Source organism: Pan paniscus, chromosome 13, assembly GCF_029289425.2.
Source record: "Pan paniscus chromosome 13, NHGRI_mPanPan1-v2.0_pri, whole genome shotgun sequence".
Classification (NCBI taxonomy): domain Eukaryota; kingdom Metazoa; phylum Chordata; class Mammalia; order Primates; family Hominidae; genus Pan; species Pan paniscus.
Genome location: NC_073262.2, coordinates 109,607,909 through 109,628,188, shown reverse-complemented (window position 1 = coordinate 109,628,188; position 20,280 = coordinate 109,607,909). Strand labels below are relative to the sequence as shown.

Here is a 20,280-nt window from a genome sequence, read left to right as displayed (position 1 = left end):
TGCTGTGGGATGGGATATTGGCATTGAGCAGGGTAAGAGTGATTAGGTTTTAATGGGATGGTAAGTGGTGCATGATCGATAGCTAAGGAGGGAGTAGAGGTGTCTTATACTTGTGGGTTAAGGTGGGGAGATACAAGGGGAGGATGTGAAGGAGGCTTTGAACTGGGGGAAAAGGCGGCAATGAGGTATGGCTGTAGCCCAGGAATAGTCAGGGAAGCAGATAATTTAGTTAAAGTGTCTCGGCCTAATAAGGGAACTAGGCAGGTGGGGATAACTAAAAAGGAGTGCTTAAAAGAGTATTGTCTAAGTCGGCACTAGAGTTGGGAAGTTTTAAGAGGTTTAGAAGCCTGGCTGTCAATATGCACAGCAGTTATGGAAGCAAGGGAAACAGGCCCTTGAAAATAAGGTAATGTGGAGTGAGTAGCCTCCGTATTGATTAAGAAGGGGATGGACTTACCATCCACTGTGAGAGTTACTTAGAGTGTCTGTGGCGGTCCTGTAGGCTTCCGAGGCGATCGGGCAGTGTCAGTCTTCAGCTGCTAAGCCGAGAAGATCTGGGAAGGAGTCAGTCAGAGAGCCTTCGGCCAGAGATCCAGGGACTCTGGGAGTGGCTGCCAGGTGAGTTGAACAGTCTGATTTCCAGTAGGGTCCCACACAGATGGGACATGGCTTAGGAGGAATCCCGGGCTACGGGCATTCCTCGGCCCAGTGGCCAGATTTCCGGCACTTGTAGCAAGTGCCTCCTCCTGGGGGAGGAGGTTCTGGAGGAACCCCTGGCAGCTGCGGTTCAGGCGTCTGGAGTTCTTGTGTGCTGGAGATGTGGCTGGGGTTTATCTCACAGTGGAGGCAAAGAATTGCAACTCAGAAATATGTTGCTACTTGGCTGCCTCTGCTCTATTATTGTACACCTTGAAGGTGAGGTTAATTAAGTCCTGATGTGGGGTTTGAGGGCCGGAATTTAATTTTTGGAGTTTTATTTAATGTTGGGAGCAGATTGGGTAATAAAATGTATATTGAGAATAAGACGGCCTTTTGACCTTTTAGGGTCTAGGGCTGTAAAGCGTCTCAGGGTTGCTGCTGAATGAGCCATGAACTGGGCTGGGTTTTTCATATTTGATGAAAGAGCCTAAACGCTCACTGATTTGGGAGAGGTCTGATAAAGAAAAAGGAGCATTAACCTTGACTATGCCTTTAGCTTCAGCTACCTTTTTAAGAGGAAATTGCTGGGCAGGTGGGGGAGGGCTACTCATGGAATGAAACTGTAAACCGGACCGGGTGTGAGGAGGGGAGGTGATAAGAAGATTATAGGGTGGAGGAGTGGAGGCTGAGGAAGAATTGGGACCTAACTTGGCCTGGCAAGGAGGGGAGAGGTCAAATGGGTCTGTAGAAAAGGAAGATTAGAAAGACTCAGTGACGCTTGGGGTTGGGACTGAGGGGACAGGTAGGAGGGAAAGAAGGAAGATTAGTGACTAGTTGCATTGGGAACAGAGACTAGGGAGGGACTGATGTGTAAAAGAGTGCCTGGACATCAGGCACCTCAGACCATTTGCCTATTTTTCAACAAAAATTATTTAGGTCTTGTAGGATGGAGAAATTGGAAGTGCCGTTTTCTGGCCATTTAGAACCACTGTCTAGTTTGTATTGGGGTCAAGCGGCATTGTAGAAGAAAATAAGGCATTTAGGGTTTAGGTCAGGTGAGAGTTGAAGAGGTTTTATGTTCTTAAGAACAGAGGCTAAGGGAGAAGAAGGAGGAATGGAGGGTGGAAGGTTGCCTATAGTGAAGGAGGCAAGTTTAAAGAAAAGGGAGAGTAGAGACACGGAGGGAAGCAGTTCGGGGGTTCTTACCCTCCAGAAAAGTGGGAAAGGGGTTGGGGCACAGAGATATGAGATCAGGGCATGGAGATAAGGGGTCAGGGTGCAGAGATATAAGAGGTTGGGGTGCAGAAATAAGGGATCGGGGCACAGAGATATAAGAGGTCGGAGCACAGAAATAAGGGATGGGGCGCAGACATACGAGGTTGGGGTACCTGCCCCTCCCCCAGAAAAGTGGGACTTGCCACTAAGGGTGAAGGAGAAGGGGTTGAGGGGTTCTTGCCTCTCCCCCAGAAAAGCAGAGAAGGGGTAGAGACACGGAGAGAAGGGATTGGGGTACTTGCCCCTCCCCCAGAAAAGCAGGACTTGCCGCTAAGGGTGAAGGACCAAGGCAGGTGTCCCTGCATGGTCTGACACCTCTGAAACGTGGGTGAATAATCAGAGAGGTGTCCCTGCAATGACTAAATACCAAGGGAAGGCTGCCTTCCCAGTCTGTGACTGGCGCCGGAGTTTTGGGTCCATGGATAAAATGTGTCTCATTTGTCTCTACCAGAAAATGAAAAGAATTGAAATTAAGAGAAGGGAGAGATTGAAGAGTGGAAAGGAGAAAGTGGTTGAGGGATAGTGAGAGAGGTTGGAGAAGAGAGTAAGAAGAGGCTGCTTACCCGATTTAAAATTGGTGAGATGTTCCTTGGACTGGTGGGTCTGAGGACCTGAGGTCGTAGGTGGATCTTTTTCACACGGCAAAGAGCAGGAGGACAGGGGATTGATCTCCCAAGGGAGGTCCCCTGATCTGAGTCACAGCACCAAATTTTATGTGCGTCCGTGTGAAGAGATCACCAAACAGGCTTTGTGTGAGCAACATGGTTGTTTATTTCATCTGGGTGCAGGCTGGCTGAGTCCGAAAAGAGAGTCAGTGAAGGGAGATAGGGGTGGGGCCATTTTATAAGATTTGGGTAGATAAAGGAAAATTACAGTCAACAGGGGGTTGTTCTCTGGCGGGCAGAGTGGGGGTCACAAGGTGCTCAGTAGGGGAGCTTTTGAGCCAGGATGAGCCAGAGAAGGAATTTCACAAGACAATGTCATCAGTTAAGGCAGGAACAGGCCATTTTCACTTCTTTTGTGGTGGAATGTCATCAGTTAAGGCAGGAACTGTCCATCTGGATGTGTATGTGCAGGTCACAGTGGATATGATGGCTTAGCTTGGGCTCAGAGGCCTGACACAGGTAACTGTGGTGGAAATGTGGATGGCAGGGATCTTCCACTTACCTTTTCCCTCACAGTGTGAGTCTCTCTTGGCTCTGAGTCAATCTGAGCTGGTGCTTTGCTTTCCTCTCTATGCTGCCATCCTGAGTCTCTGTGCCTCAAAGGGTCTTCATCACTTTTTGGCTGAATTCCAGTGTTCTCCCCCAGACACTCTATTGAACATGTGATTGCCTGTTTGTTGTTCTAATTGTTCTTCCTGGAGGAGGTGAGTGCTGAGTGCTTCTAGCCAGCCATCTTGATGACATCTCTTCTCAATTAAATTGTTATTCAATTTTGATATTAAGGATATACTGGCCTCATGAAATGAATTGGGCAGTGTTATGGGTTGAATTATGTCTCTCCAAAATTCATGTTACCTTCCTAACCCTCAGTACCTCAGAATGTTACCTTATTTAGAGGTAGGATATTTACAGAGATAATTGAGATAAAGTGAGGACCCTAATCCAGTATGACTGGTGTTCTTATAAAAAGGGGAAATTTAGACTTGAAGACAGAGAGAACACCATGTGAACATAAAGATGGTCATCTACAAGCAGAGAGAGAGACCTGGAACAGATCCTTCCTCACAGTCTTCAGAAAGAACCAATCCTGCCAACGCCTTGTTTTTGGACTTCTAGCCTCCAGAACTGTGAGACAATAAATTTCTCTTCTTAAGCCACCTGGTGTGTGGTACTTTGTTAGAGCAGCCCTAAGAAATGCACGCAATTGGCCTTCCATTTTTCTGTTTTGGAGCTCAATGTATATATAATAGAAATTATTCAAAAGCAAGCATTTAATGTATTATCAGCATATATTTTCTTTCTTGTATAATTTTTTGTTTTTGTTGGCATTCATAATTGTTTTTGCTTTTCTACTTGCTTAGTTTTGTAGACACCGAATACCAATTCATCCCTAAAATTTCTGTCACCAGCATGTCTCTTCACAATACATTTAAATATCACATAGTCTAAGAATTTATTGTCTTGAAAGCATTTCTCTCAGAGCCTCTGACCTTTTCCTCTAACATGGACTGGTTGCTCCCTAGGTCTGCCACATGACAATCATTCCAGGATCTCTTCCCCCCATTAACTAAAGAATTTCCTTGGCCTCTCTCCCATGATGGAATCCCTGTTTCCTGAATCACACGTCTTTTTCTTTCTTAGTTGACTGTTTTTTGTGGAACACATACGGCAGTAACCCAGAACAAAGGGTACAAAGGATATATATTTTTTATTCAATTATGGGAAATTCATCACCATTACATTTAAAAATTCTTTCTTCTGTTCATCTGGAAACTGATTTCTCTCCTTTTGTGACTCATAATTGATGGAGTCTGTTACTTCTATTTCTATCTTCTATATCACTTAATTTTTACCTTTTTTCTTCCAACTCTTACCCTTTCTAGTTCCTGTTAGGGGACCCCTTGTATATAATGTTCTAGCTTACTAATTTTTACTTTAGCTATGTTCATTCACTTGCTATTTAATCTACCCATTGGGTTCCTGATATTTTGAACTATAACATGTATCTAACTTTGGATGTTTTGTTTCCCAGTCCCAATAATCTACTGAGCTCCATTATTGCCCTTAGGTAGGGCCACCTCAGACTGGCACTGACCTGCCTTGAGGCAGCAGTAGATGGACAGAAATATGCCCCCAAGATAATGTGGAAGAAAGCAAGCCATCCTTGAGTTCTTTCCTTTTCTTTGGTTTCTGACCTTCTTCCTTCCAAGGCTGTTCTTCTTAACTACTTTTGGTCTCCCCAAGGGCTACTTGCAGTTAACGGTAAATAATTAAGGCTCTGTATTCCTTCCACCTTCTGACCTCTCCTGTAGCACCTCCAAGGTTAAGTTGTAGTAGAGTGGGGGTAGCCAATAATGTGTTAACTCACTATCTTGCCCAGACTGTCAAGCCCAGATGATCATTTCTTATTTTAATTCCAGGACCCTTATTAAGTAATTTAATCTCATTAAGCTTTTTTCTTCCCCGTGTGTAAATTGAGAGTAATAATACTTGTTCTAAAGTTTAAAGGAACCTTGGGAAAACTAAAACCATAAGATTGAGAATTATGAAATTTCTTCACTGTACTTAGAAGTGGTTCTAATTATAAAAATTTCAAGAATCTATTGTCTTGATGCCAAAACATTGGAGAAACAGGCTCTATTCTGGCTCTTGGTCTCGCTTTCATATCAGGAGAGGAGATCCTGACCTAGGGGATGTGCCATGGGAGCTATATCAGTTATGGCCTAGGCTTCAGGGACAGGTGGACCTAGGTTTGATTCACGGATCTGCCATTTACTACTACAGCAGTCATCTTTGTATCTCCAGGGCCTAGCACAGTTCCTGACACATGGTAAATCTCCAATAAGTGTATATTAAACAAAAAAGATTATTTAGCATCTTCAAACCTCAGTTTTCTTCTCTTAAAAATGGTAATAATAAATTCCTACATAATGCTTGGCGAATAGTATGTGTTCAATAAATATTAGTTCTCTTTCTTGTCTTTCCCTTCATGTGGTTTCAACCATAATGTTACTTAAGTAGCTTATTATGTGAGCAGCCAAAGAAACTTGTGCTAACTTGCTGTTATTACTTCAATGCTCAGAACAGAAGAGGGAGGACGATCATCTCCAGCTGTTATACTCATATAATAATTTCCTGAAGAGTAAATTATGAATGAACCCAAATTACAAAATGCAACTCAGAGTCTGCATCAGGTTAGAAGATACATTAAAGCTAATGAAATACCTAATTTGAAAGCAGATTTTGGAATCTGCAAAGCTAAGGAATTGGCATGATCTGAAACAGGATTCAAAATTTATTTAATTCACGATTTCCCGATGTTGCCTTTTGAAGGGATGCTGATAAAAAATGTCAGATGGAGGCTGGGCTCAGTGGCTCACACCTGTGATCCCAGCATTTTGGGAGGCCGAGGTGGGTGGATCACCTGAGGTCAGGAGTTCAAGACTAGCCTGGCCAACATGGTGAAACCCCGTCTCTACTGAAAATACGAAAATTAGCTGGGTGTGGTTGTGGGCGCCTGTAGTCCCAGCTACTCAGGGACTACAGGAGAATTGCTTGAACCCAGGAGGCGGAGGTTGCAGTGAGCCAAGATTGCACCACTGCACTCCTGCCTGGGCGTGACAGAGCCAGTGAGACTCAGTCTCCAAAAAAAAAAAGTCAGATGGAAATCTGACCTAGTCTTATTTTTCAGTTAACTGATTTATATTGTTTATTTTTTGTATCAGAATTGGCTTGGATACCAAGACTTTCCATTCAGGGTACAGAATTCAAAAAGGCAAATACTAGAGAAGCTTAAGTTTTGACTTCTTCAAGAGACTTGGTAGTTAACTGAGAGATTTCATTATAATATTTCTTTTTCCTCCCACAGATGCTTTTAAAACAATACAGAGGAGAAATAAGATCAAAGCCTGAGCTGTTTAAGACAAGTCATCCACATCCCTGGTCCAGTTAGGCTTTGATTTTCACATCATTGCTTCCAGCTAATTGTAGTATTTTCAGAAAGACAGTGTAGCAGCATACTTGTTTGCAAGCAAAAGGAATGGATTATGGTTAACTTACATGAAATGAGAATTTATAAAGGATGGAGAGAAGTATGATTTAGGAGGACTCATGGAATTAAAGGGAAAACTGAGGAATAGGACTGACTGAGGAAAATAAAGGAAGCAAATTGTTTTAGAATTCCCAGTTTTGGCCAGGTGAGGTGGCTCAAGCCTGTAATCCCAGCACTTTGGGAGGCCGAGGCTGGTGAATCACCTGAGATGGGGAGTTCGAGACCAGAATGACCAACAGGGAGAAACCCCGTCTCTACTAAAAATACAAAAAATTAGCCGGGCATGGTGGTGTATGCCTGTAATCCCAGCTACCTGGGAGGCTGAGGCAGGAGAATCGCTTGAACCCAGAAGGCGGAGTTTGTGGTGAGCCGAAATCGCGCCATTGCACTCCAGCCTGGGCAACAAGAGCAAAACTTTGTCTCAAAAAAAAAAAAAAAAAAAAAAAAGAATTCCCAGTTTCAAGGTTTACCTAACTATCTCACCAGGCTCTGGTGCTAAGATGGGCAAGTGCCACTCTCAAGATATATAGGACGGAGGCTCCTTTGACATAGTGAGGTTTATAAAACTGCCTTTGCAAAAATTATAACTGAGAAAATTATGACAGTGAAAGACATCTGACATAACTGACTCCACCTTGCTTCTAACCTCCAAGTTGTCCTTGTTCATTCCTGGGCATAGGCTGAACTAACTTTGGGAGAAAATTAGTTTATAGTTTAACTTTGAAACAAAGACAATAACAGCCCTTTCCCAAAACAAACCCCCTTCCTGCCTGGAGACTAGATTGCCTTTACAGGACTAACAAGTTAGCTACAAGATTAGAAAATATGGTTTAGAAGTCATGCAGCTGGAGGCTGCAAAATTCTGAACCTCCCTAGATTGCTCCTGGGTATAACATCACTATTGTAAAATCTAAGATCAGTGCTTGAGATATTTTGCAGATCCTGTACTCCATGGTTCAGCTGGTACCATGCAGAACAATAAACTAGCTCATCTGGTCTTGTGACCCCTACTGAGGAAATGACTCAGTGCAAAAGACAGCTTCCACTCCCTATAATTTCATCTCTGACCCAGTTAATCAGTACTCCCCATTTTCCAACCCCTTATGCACCAAATTATCCTTAAAACCCTGATCCCCAAGTTTTGGGGGAGATTGATTTGAGCAATAATAAAACTCTGGTCTCCCATACACCTGGCTCTGTATGAGTTGCAATTCTCTACTGAAATTCCCCTGTCTTGATAAATTGGCCCTGCCTAGACAGGGGGCAAGGAGAGCCTGTTGGGTGTTACACTTCCACCACTTATCAAGGGGATGGGGAGGAGCCTTCATTTATAATCCTACTCAGACTACACACCTTGTGGAAGATACATGTCCCTTAAAGGGAATTGGGTTTCTGTTGCTGAAAGAAGGGAGGATGGATTCTGTATAATAATAATAAAAGAACAATTATCCACTATACATCATTCCCAAATGCATTTTAAAGCGGGAGTATTTTATTTTACTTATTTTATTTTTATTTATTTTTGTGACAGAGTCTCATTCTGTTGCCTGGGCTGGAGGGCAGTGGTGTGATCTCAGCTCACTGCAACCTCTGCCTCCCAGGTTCAAGGAATTCTTTTGCCTCAACCTCCTGAGTAGTTGGGATTACAGGTGCCTGCCATGACACCCAGCTAATTTTTATATTTTTAGTAGAGACGAGCTTTCATCATATTGGCCAGGCTGGTGTCAAACTCCTGACCTCAAGTGATCCACTAGCCTTGGCCTCCCAAAGTGCTGGGATTACAGGTGTGAGCCACTGCACCTGGCCAAAGCAAGGGTATTTTAAATCAAAAAGCCTCTTAATGAGCTCATGACTAAGTTTAAAAGTGAAATGTCAACAAGTCATAACTTAAAATTAGTGTTTTCTTATTCAAATTATTGGGACTAATTTGAAGAAATGCATAGTTTTTGTAGATTAGATTAAAAATAGGAGTGATGGCCGGGCATGGTGGCTCACGCCTATAATCCCAGCACTTTGGGAGGCTGAGGTGGGCAGATTACCTGAGGTCAGGAGTTTGAGACCAGCCTGGCCAACATGGTGAAACCCTGTCTCTACTAAAAATACAAAAATTAGCCGGGCATGGTGGCACATGCTTGTAATCCCAGCTACTCAGGAGGCTGAGGCAGGAGAATCACTTGAGCCCAGGAGGCGGAGGTTGCAGTGAGCCAAGATCATGACACTGCACTCCAGCCTGGCTGACAGAGTGAGACTCTGTCTTAAAAAAAAAAAAAAAAAAAAAAAAAAAAAAAGTAGAAGTGATTTCTCTGAAGAACAGTATCAGGTAGAGAGAAAAGATAGTAGTTGTAATGGTGAACAAGTGGACCTTCTGGGCTTCCCTACTAACCTATTTTATAATCAAAACTGAGTAATTCAATTTACCGGCTTGCAAATCATTAAAAAATAAATAAATAAAGGGGCTTGCAAAAAATCTGCCTGGCCGGCAAAATGTGCTTGGCTGTCATCTACATTTGCCAATATTCCTCTTGATCCCTATGGCTTCATGGACAAAGTTAGAACATACAAATTTTTAGATATGTAGCAAGCATACTCAAACATCTCTCCAACATGTCTTCCTGAGACCTAGGTCCCCTACCAATACACACACAAAACAAACAGGAACGTCGAGCTATAGGGAGAAGGAGGTGATTGCTTTCTCATGAGTCTTGACATATTTTTGTTCCACCCACAGCAGGAGGCAGGAGGTGGTTTTTGCAAATAAATTAACCTTTGTGCTCTTCAGGGTCAATAATACTTTCTCATTTTACTGGGGAATTTGAATTATTGACTAGCTTGTGACTTTATTCCCTAGAAGGTGAATTAGAGGGATTAATGTTTTGGAGTTGTGTTTAAGAAAAAAAAACACTTATATCTTTATACCAAATAGTGAAAAATAATTCACTTATATCTTTATACCAAATAGTATTTTGCTAGTATTATTTTATTAGTCCTGGCAGCTTTTTGCAGAATGAGATAGTGATCAAAATTTCTACTAATATCACTATCTAGTGAGGCACAGGGAAGGTAAGTGGCTTTCAACATCACAGAGCAAACTGGTTTCAACCCATTCATAGAATCTTCTAGCACAAGCTGGCCCAAGATAGGACACATCAAGTGTCCTCTGGTTCAGCATCTACTTTTTCATGATAGCTAATTGCTAAGACCATGGGTGCCAATCTTAGCTTCCAAATCAAGTGCACGCCAACTTTTTAGGCCTATTTTAACTAATTGTGCCTTTAAAATCAAACTTATTTAGAGCACTCTGAAAAGGAGATAATACATGATTAGATATTTCAGTACTTTTTTGAGAGCTTTGAAACCTATTTAACTCAAGAAAAAAATATTTTGGAAGGCCATATTTGAATTCTTCATTAAGACAAACAGCAGCAACAACAAAATACCTCTGCAAGTTGAAAAAATCCTGGTGACGCAGAATAAAAAGTGGGAGGCTTGGAATTCTAAATGAAAAATTCCAGCTCTGTCTCTTGCTAGTTGTGGACAAATTACATATTTCCTCTTAAAGCTTCACTTTTCTCATCTATAAAATGAAGAAAATATATATTGCAGGTTTTGCAGTGAAAATTAAATAATGTTAATATATGCAAAGGACTTGCGAACTTTCCTGTATACAATTTGAATTCAACAAACAACAGCTATTAGAAAAGAGAACACAAACCTTGCTTACAGACTAAAATGACCTGGGACTTAATATCTGTTTGCTCTTTTACAGGAAGTAGATCTCCAAGTTCTTTTTCTTTTTGTGATGAGGAAATGGGTTCAAAATAAATCTCTGGTTCTTCCTACACTCTAAGAAAACCTCCCAGGAAAGAGGTTTTTTTCCCCTTCTTTCCAAGGTCAGATTATTTTCCTTTTCTCCCCCAAACCTCTCCCCCTATACCTACTTCTCTTTTACATATAAAAAATTTTGTTACTTTATACCTTTTCTCTATAGTATGTGTGTTATGCCTTCTTTCCTCCCATGAAAGAAAGATAGTTGATTTGATGATGCTTTTCATTCACTAAAGAAAGTGCTAAGTCACCCAGCTAGAGGGTCTGAAAAGGTGACACTCCTCCTATCAGAATAGCCAATGGCTAATAACCATCACTCTAACTTTAGGTATAGATTATTATTATTATTGAGCATATTGCACCTTGGCTGTTTGCCCAGTATGTCCTTGCTAACTCAGGGCCACAAAAAAGAGTAATTCTCTGCCACAACTTGATAAGACATGAGATCTGCATGATTAAAATGACCTTAGCATTTGGAATCCTGAAATAATGGCACTCCAAATTAAATTAAAAATGGGTTAGATTGCTTTCAGTGAATAATTGCCATTACTACACACCATTCTTCTTGCTCCCCTCCAAAGTCTTTATTGATTTCATTGTTGCTCAGATGCTGAAGATATCTGTCCTATTGTTTGGAGGAATTTAAGATCCTTAGGAGGACTTAGCAAATTAATGGAGGGAGGCTGAAGGAACAAAGAAAATGAGGTGGTACACACACACACACACACACACACACACACACACACACACACACTGAAGAGAGGTTGTTGTAGTGGTAGACAATTTCTTTGATAAAGCCAGAGCAGAATTCTTTGTTCAACCATCCCTTTCTGGGTGAATGTGCTTAGTCAAGACATCAGGTCACTGGCCCTTGGACAGCTCCCAGTCATTTGCCCATCAGTGACTGCAGTGCCCACACAGACCACTTTCATAATTAAATTCCAAAAATTCCTGTTCTGAATCACCCAATAATTGACTACATTTGTATTTGGAAGTCTTTGCTGATGAGAATAAAGCAGCATGCAATAATGCTTTCAGTTTCACCATGGTTTTATTACCTTATTGGACCACTAGGGACCTAATACATTCCCGGGGGGGACACTTTTCTATTTAATTAACCTGCAGACATTTAGCCTAAACAGCAATAAATAATAGACAAATACTCCCCTTCCCCCTATTTGTCTCTTATGGAGAATTACTACTACTAATAACAAAATAATTGAAATCCAAAATAAAACCACACAGCCAGGGAGGTGGGTAGATGATGGGGAGGGTAGAGAGAGAAGCTTCAGATGGCTAACTGGGGACAAGTATATACTAGATATGGTGAAATAGTGTTTTCTTTTGCTTTAAGCTACTAACTTGGAGGCACAGAAGAGAATTAGCTACTTTCATAGGGAGGATTTCAGGAGTTCCAGGAAGGGACCCTGCCAGGCACAGCCTCCTTCTAACCAGCACACTGAGCCTTTAACCAGAAACAAAGCCATTCTTTCTATTGTTGCATAGAAGGCCTGGAATGTGAAGTACCCCCAGGCACATGAAGGAGGGGATGATGTAAACTTAACAATGAGAGGCAAAGGACTGATGTCACATCCTCTCCTGAGAGCTGATTTTTGATGATGAAAAGAGGAAAGACAGTCTTGGACTTTGAAGAGGCATGGGGAAGAAAATGGTCTAGCATTTTTTCATACTTTACAATTTTGCCTAATACTGTTTTGCTTGTAAAACATCAACCCTTCATCCTCTGAAAGGAAGGCTACAAATACATGGATATGTATTAAGCATTTATTGTATGCTAGGTTCTTTCCCACACAGTATTTCATAACACTACTGCAAGATAGGATTCCTAATCCCCTTTTGCTGAAGAAGAAATTGAGGCCAGGATGCATAAATAAACTTATCCAAGATCAACTGGCCTCTAAATGGCAGAGCAAGGATTGGAATCAAGGTCAGCCTGATTCCAAAACTCAGATGCTTTTTACTTCTACCATGATAGCTCATAATAGATCCTGATCTAAACTTTGGAGATAATTATTTTCAAAATGCAAACCAAGTCAAAAATTTGTCATTGGCCTTGGAATATTTTGGTGAAAGGAGTCAGAAGGATTAAACTCATTTTTATACATGAGACTGAAAAACGATATGCAGGGACCAACCCAAGTTTCTACTGCAAAGCAGAAAGTATTAATTTTAATGGCAAAAACTGCAATTACTTTTGTAACAACCTAATAAGGATTTAGTGGATCTGGATAATATGACCAGCTGCCTATTTGACCTCTCCTTTTGGGTTTCCCTTAGGCACTTAAACTCAATCTGTACACAACTGAACTCATCGTCTTTTATCAGCCCATCACCCGTTCGCCTTTCCTGTTCTAACTTATTGCCTGTTGTATTTTTTTTTCTTATTTAATGGGCACTGACATTCATCTTTAGTCACTCAAGACAGGAACCTAGAAGTATTTCTACTTTTCTCCCTCTACTGTACTGCCCTACTCTGCCCTCCATGGCTAATCAGTCCTATTGTATATACCATCAAATTTTCTAGCACTTTTCCTCTTCTCCATTACCAATGTCAACTCCTTGGTTGATATCCTGGTCATTTCTCCACTGTATTCGTGCTATAATAAACTAAACTGAACTGGCCACCGCATTTCACCCTCCCTTGCTTCCCTATTCATATTCAAATTGATGACAGGTTGGTTTTCTCTAAAACTTAAAAGGGATGAAAGAATGAATGACAAAACAAAAACGAGCAATTTAGAATGAAATCTACTCTCAAGTACAAATAGTATAATAGCAACAAATCAGCTAGAAAAAAATACAAGCTGTGTATACTCCTTTAAATTGAGGTAAAATGTACACACAGATATAAATCTTTTTTTTATTGTACTTTAAGTTTTAGGGTACATGTGCACATTGTGCAGGTTAGTTACATATGTATACATGTGCCATGCTGGTGCGCTGCACCCACTAACTCGTCATCTAGCATTAGGTATATCTCCCAATGCTATCCCTCCCCCCTCCCCCCACCCCACAACAGTCCCCAGAGTGTGATGTTCCCCTTCCTGTGTCCACGTGTTCTCATTGTTCAATTCCCACCTGTGAGTGAGAATATGCGGTGTTTGGTTTTTTGTTCTTGTGATAGTTTACCGAGAATGATGATTTCCAATTTCATCCATGTCCCTACAAAGGACATGAACTCATCATTTTTTATGGCTGCATAGTATTCCATGGTGTATATGTGCCACATTTTCTTAATCCAGTCTATCATTGTTGGACATTTGGATTGGTTCCAAGTTTTTGCTATTGTGAATAATGCCACAATAAATATACGTGTGCATGTGTCTTTATAGCAGCATGATTTATAGTCCTTTGAGTACATACCCAGTAATGGGATGGCTGGGTCAAATGGTATTTCTAGTTTTAGATCCCTGAGGAATCGCCACACTGACTTCCACAATGGTTGAACTAGTCCCACCAACAGTGTAAAAGTGTTCCTATTTCTCCACATCCTCTCCAGCACCTGTTGCTTCCTGACTTTTTAATGATTGCCATTCTAACTGGTGTGAGATGGTATCTCATTGTGGTTTTGATTTGCATGTCTCTGATGGCCAGTGATGGTGAGCATTTTTTCATGTGTTTTTTGGCTGCATAAATGTCTTCTTTTGAGAAGTGTCTGTTCATGTCCTTCGCCCACTTTTTGATGGGGTTGTTTTTTTCTTGTAAATTTGTTTGAGTTCATTGTAGATTCTGGATATTAGCCCTTTGTCAGATGAGTAGGTTGCAAAAATTTTCTCCCATTTTGTAGGTTGCCTGTTCACTCTGATGGTAGTTTCTTTTGCTGTGCAGAAGCTCTTTAGTTTAATTAGATCCCATTTGTCAATTTTGGCTTTTGTTGCCTTTGCTTTTGGTGTTTTAGACATGAAGTCCTTGCCCATGCCTATGTCCTGAATGGTAATGCCTAGGTTTTCTTCTAGGGTTTTTATGGTTTTAGGTCTAACGTTTAAGTCTTTAATCCATCTTGAATTGATTTTCGTATAAGGTGTAAGGAAGGGATCCAGTTTCAGCTTTCTACATATGGCTAGCCAGTTTTCCCAGCACCATTTATTAAATAGGGAATCCTTTCCCCATTGCTTGTTTTTCTCAGGTTTGTCAAAGATCAGATAGTTGTAGATATGCGGCGTTATTTCTGAGGGCTCTGTTCTGTTCCATTGATCTATATGTCTGTTTTGGTACCAGTACCATGCTGTTTTGGTTACTGTAGCCTTGTAGTATAGTTGGAAGTCAGGTAGTGTGATGCCTCCAGTTTTGTTCTTTTGGCTTAGGATTGACTTGGCGATGCGGGATCTTTTTTGGTTTCATATGAACTTTAAAGTAGTTTTTTCCAATTCTGTGAAGAAAGTCATTGGTAGCTTGATGGGGATGGCATTGAATCGATAAATTACCTTGGGCAGTATGGCCATTTTCACGATATTGATTGTTCCTACCCATGAGCATGGAATGTTCTTCCATTTGTTTGTATCCTCTTTTATTTCCTGGAGCAGTGGTTTGTAGTTCTCCTTGAAGAGGTCCTTCACATCCCTTGTAAATTGGATTCCTAGGTATTTTATTCTCTTTGAAGCAATTGTGAACGGGAGTTCACTCATGATTTGGCTCTCTGTCTGTTGTTGGTGTATAAGAATGCTTGTGATTTTTGTACATTGATTTTGTATCCTGAGACTTTGCTGAAGTTGCTTATCAGCTTAAGGAGATTTTGGGCTGAGACAATGGGGTTTTCTAGATATACAATCATGTCATCTGCAAACAGGGACAATTTGACTTCCTCTTTTCCTAATTGAATACCCTTTATTTCCTTCTCCTGCCTAATTGCCCTGGGCAGAACTTCCAACACTATGTTGAATAGGAGTGGTGAGAGAGGGCATCCCTGTCTTGTGCCAGTTTTCAAAGGGAATGCTTCCAGTTTTTGCCCATTCAGTATGATATTGGCTGTGGGTTTGTCATAGATAGTCTTATTATTTTGAAATACGTCCCATCAATACCTAATTTATTGAGAGTTTTTATCATGAAGGGTTGTTGAATTTTGTCAAAGGCCTTTTCTGCGTCTATTGAGATAATCATGTGGTTTTTGCCTTTGGTTCTGTTTATATGCTGGATTACATTTATTGATTTGCATATATTGAACCAGCCTTGCATCCCAGAGATGAAGCCCACTTGATCATGGTGGATAGGCTTTTTGATGTGCTGCTGGATTCGGTTTGCCAGTATTTTATTGAGGATTTTTGCATCAATGTTCATCAAGGATATTGGTCTAAAATTCTCTTTTTTGGTTGTGTCTCTGCCCGGCTTTGGTATCAGGATGATGCTGGCCTCATAAAATGAGGGAGGATTCCCTCTTTCTCTGTTGATTGGAATAGTTTCAATCAACTTTCAAGAAGGAATGGTACCAGTTCCTCCTTGTACCTCTGGTAGAATTCGGCTGTGAATCCATCTGTTCCTGGACTCTTTCGTTGGTAAGCTATTGATTATTGCCACAATTTGAGATCCTGTTATTGGTCTATTCAGAGATTCAACTTCTTCCTTGTTTAGTCTTGGGAGAGTGTATATGTTGAGGAATTTATCCATTTCTTCTAGATTTTCTAGTTTATTTGCGTAGAGGTGTTTGTAATATTCTCTGATGGTAGTTTGTATTTCTGTGGGATTGGTGGTGATATCCCCTTTATCATTTTTTATTGCGTCTATTTGATTCTTCTCTCTTTTTTTCTTTATTAGTCTTGCTAGCGGTCTATCAATTTTGTTGATCCTTTCAAAAAACCAGCTCCTGGATTCATTAATTTTTTGAATGGTTTTTTGTGTCTCTATTTCCTTCAGTTCTGCTCTGATTTTAGTTATTTCTTGCCTTCTGCTAGCTTTTGAATGTGTTTGCTCTTGCTTTTCTAGTTCTTTTAATTGTGATGTTAGGGTGTCAGTTTTGGATCTTTCCTGCTTTCTCTTGTGGGCATTTAGTGCTATAAATTTCCCTCTACACACTGCTTTGAATGCGTCCCAGAGATTCTGGTATGTTATGTCCTTGTTCTTGTTGGTTTCAAAGAACATCTTTATTTCTGCCTTCATTTCGTTATGTACCTAGTAGTCATTCAGGAGGAGGTTGTTCAGTTTCCATGTATTTCAGCAGTTTTGAGTGAGATTCTTAATCCTGAGTTCTAGTTTGATTGCACTGTGGTCTGAGAGATAGTTTGTTATAATTTCTGTTCTTTTACATTTGCTGAGGAGAGCTTTACTTCCAAGTATGTGGTCAATTTTGGAATAGGTGTGGTGTGGTGCTGAAGAAAATGTATAATCTGTTGATTTGGGGTAGAGAGTTCTGTAGATGTCTATTAGGTCTGCTTGGTGCAGAGCTGAGTTCAATTCCTGGGTATCCTTGTTGACTTTCTGCCTCGTTGATCTGTCTAATGTTGACAGTGGGGTGTTAAAGTCTCCCATTATTAATATGTGGGAGTCTAAGTCTCTTTGTAGGTCACTCAGGACTTGCTTTATGAATCTGGGTGCTCCTGTATTGGGTGCATATATATTTAGGATAGTTAGCTCTTCTTGTTGAATTGATCCCTTTACCATTATGTAATGGTCTTCTTTGTCTCTTTTTATCTTTGTTGGTTGAAAGTCTGTTTTATCAGAGACTAGGATTGCAACCCCTACCTTTTTTTGTTTTCCATTTGCTTGGTAGGTCTTCCTCCATCCTTTTATTTTGAGCCTATGTGTGTCTCTGCATGTGAGATGGGTTTCCTGAATACAGCACACTGATGGGTCTTGACTCTTTATCCAATTTGCCAGTGTGTGTCTTTTAATTGAAGCATTTAGTCCATTTACATTTAAAGTTAATATTGTTATGTGTGAATTTGATCCTGTCATTATGATGTTAGCTGGTTATTTTGCTCATTAGTTGATGCAGTTTCTTCCTAGTCTCAATGGTCTTTACATTTTGGCATGATTTTGCAGTGGCTGGTACTGGTTGTTCCTTTCCATGTTTAGCGCTTCCTTCAGGAGCTCTTTTAGGGCAGGCCTGCTGGTGACAAAATCTCTCAGCATTTGCTTGTCTGTAAAGTATTTTATTTCTCCTTCACTTATGAAGCTTAGTTTGGCTGGATATGAAATTCTGGGTTGAAAATTCTTTTCTTTAAGAATGTTGAATATTGGCCTCCACTCTCTTCTGGCTTGTAGAGTTTCTGCCGAGAGATCTGCGTTAGTCTGATGGGCTTCCCTTTGTGGGTAACCTGACCTTTCTCTCTGGCTGCCTTTAACATTTTTTCCTTCATTTCAACTTTGGTGAATCTGAAAATTATGTGTCTTGGAGTTGCTCTTCTCGAGGAGTATCTTTGTGGCGTTCTCTGTATTTCCTGAATCTAAATGTTGGCCTGCCTTGCTAGATTGGGGAAGTTCTCCTGGATAATATCCTGCAGAGTGTTTTCCACCTTGGTTCCATTCTCCCCGTCACTTTCAGGTACAACAATCAGACGTAGATTTGGTCTTTTCACATAGTCCCATATTTCTTGGAGGCTTTGCTCGTTTCTTTTTATTCTTTTTTCTCTAACCTTCCCTTCTCACTTCATTTCATTCATTTCATCTTCCATCACTGATACCCTTTCTTCCAGTTGATTGCATCGGCTCCTGAGGCTTTTGCATTCTTCACGTAGTTCTCGAGCCTTGGTTTTCAGCTCCATCAGCTCGTTTAAGCACTTCTCTGTATTGGTTATTCTAGTTATACATTCTTCTAAATTTTTTTCAAAGTTTTCAACTTCTTTGCCTTTGGTTTGCATGTCCTCCCGTAGCTCAGAGTAATTTGATCATCTAAAGCCTTCTTCTCTCAGCTCGTCAAAGTCATTCTCCGTCCAGCTTTGTTCCATTGCTGGTGAGGAACTGCATTCCTTTGGAGGAGGAGAGGCGCTCTGCTTTTTAGAGTTTCCAGTTTTTCTGCTCTGTTTTTTCCCCATCTTTGTGGTTTTATCTACTTTTGGTCTTTGATGGTGGTGATGTACAGATGGGTTTTGGTGTGGATGTCCTTTCTGTTTGTTAGTTTTCCTTCTAAGAGACAGGACCCTCAGCTGCAGGTCTGTTGGAGTACCCGGCCATGTGAGGTGTCAGTCTGCCCCTGCTGGGGGGTGCCTCCCAGTTAGGCTGCTTGGGGGTCAGGGGTCAGGGACCCACTTGAGGCAGTCTGCCCATTCTCAGATCTCCAGCTGCATGCTGGGAGAACCACTGCTCTCTCCAAAGCTGTCAGACAGGGACATTTAAGTCTACAGAGGTTACTGCTGTCTTTTTGTTTGTCTGTGCCCTGCCCCCAGAGGTGGAGCCTACAGAGGCAGGCAAGCCTCCTTGAGCTGTGGTGGGCTCCACCCAGTTCGAGCTTCCCAGCTGCTTTGTTTACCTAAGCAAGCCTGGGCAATGGCGGGCACCCCTCCCCCAGCCTTGCTGACGCCTTGCAGTTTGATCTCAGACTGCTGTGCTAGCAATCAGCGAGACTCCGTGGGCATAGGACCCTCTGAGCCAGGTGCGGGATATAATCTCCTGGTGCGCCGTTTTTTAAGCCCGTCGGAAAAGCGCAGTATTCAGGTGGGAGTGACCCGATTTTCCAGGTGCCATCTGTCACCCCTTTTTTGACTAGGAAAGGGAACTCCCTGACCCCTTGTGCTTCCCGAGTGAGGCAATGCCTCACCCTGCTTCGGCTGGCACACGGTGCGTGCACCCACTGACCTGCGCCCACTTTCTGGTACTCGCTAGTGAGATGAACCCGGTACCTCAGATGGAAATGCAGAAATCACCTGTCTTCTGCGTCGCTCACGCTGGGACCTGTAGATCGGAGCTGTTCCTATTTGGCCATCTTGGCTCCCGGGCCCAGATATAAATCTTAACTATAAATTTCAGTGAGTTTTGTGAAAATATACACCAAGGTAAATAATACTCCAATCAAGATATAGAACATTTCCATCATACTGGAAATTTCCTTATGCCTTTCCCTAATGACTAATGATTTTGAGCACTTTTCCACATGTGTATTGGCTATTTATAGATCTGCTTTTGTGAATTATCTGTTCATGTTTTTCACCTATTTTAAAATTTGGTTATCTTTGACTTGAGGATTTATAGAAATTTTGTTGTTTTGTTGTTTGTAAATTATGGGCGATAATTTTTCAGATACAATTAATATGATTGTATTTTCCCAGACTTGCCTTTTCACTTACTTAATTGTGTTTTTTGAGGAGAAAAATGTGAATTTTGATGGCTACCATACTGCCAATTATTTTCTTTTATGATCAGTGCTTTTGAGTCTTGTCTAAATTTTTGCCAACACCTGGATTCAGTGTTTCTCTTCTATTTTCTTCTAGAAAACTATGTAATTTAAGCCCTTTTGTTTAGGTCTAGAGGCCGTTTTAACTTAATTTTGCGGAGGGTGAGAGGTAAGGGTCACAGTTTATTTTTCTTCCCTATATATAGCCGGCACCATTTGTTGAAAAGATTTTCTTTCCCTATTGAATTGCCTTGGTGCCTTTGTTGAAAATCAGTTGATTTTATATGTGTCTATTTCTAAATTCTGCTCTGCTCTAGTGACCTATTTGTCTATCCTGATACCAATTCCATATTGTTGATTATTATACCTTCATAGTGAGTTTGGAAAACAATACACCTATTCCAACTTTCCAAAATTATTTTGGCTATTTTAAGTTTTAAAACATTTTTCAAATAATTAAGAAAAGAAAATTCAGTTGAGATTTTAATTGATATTGTGTAGAATCTTTAAATTTGTTTGGGGAGAATTGACATCTTAACAATAGA

The 20,280-nt window shown here is 41.0% G+C and overlaps 1 long non-coding RNA gene across 1 annotated transcript in view; it reads left to right on the top strand.

Annotated features, from left to right (window-relative positions):
- LOC134728712 (uncharacterized) overlaps positions 1-20,280 on the top strand; it is a 125,524-nt gene that overhangs the window by 19,880 nt on the left and 85,364 nt on the right. The gene's annotated exons all lie outside the window — the stretch shown is intronic.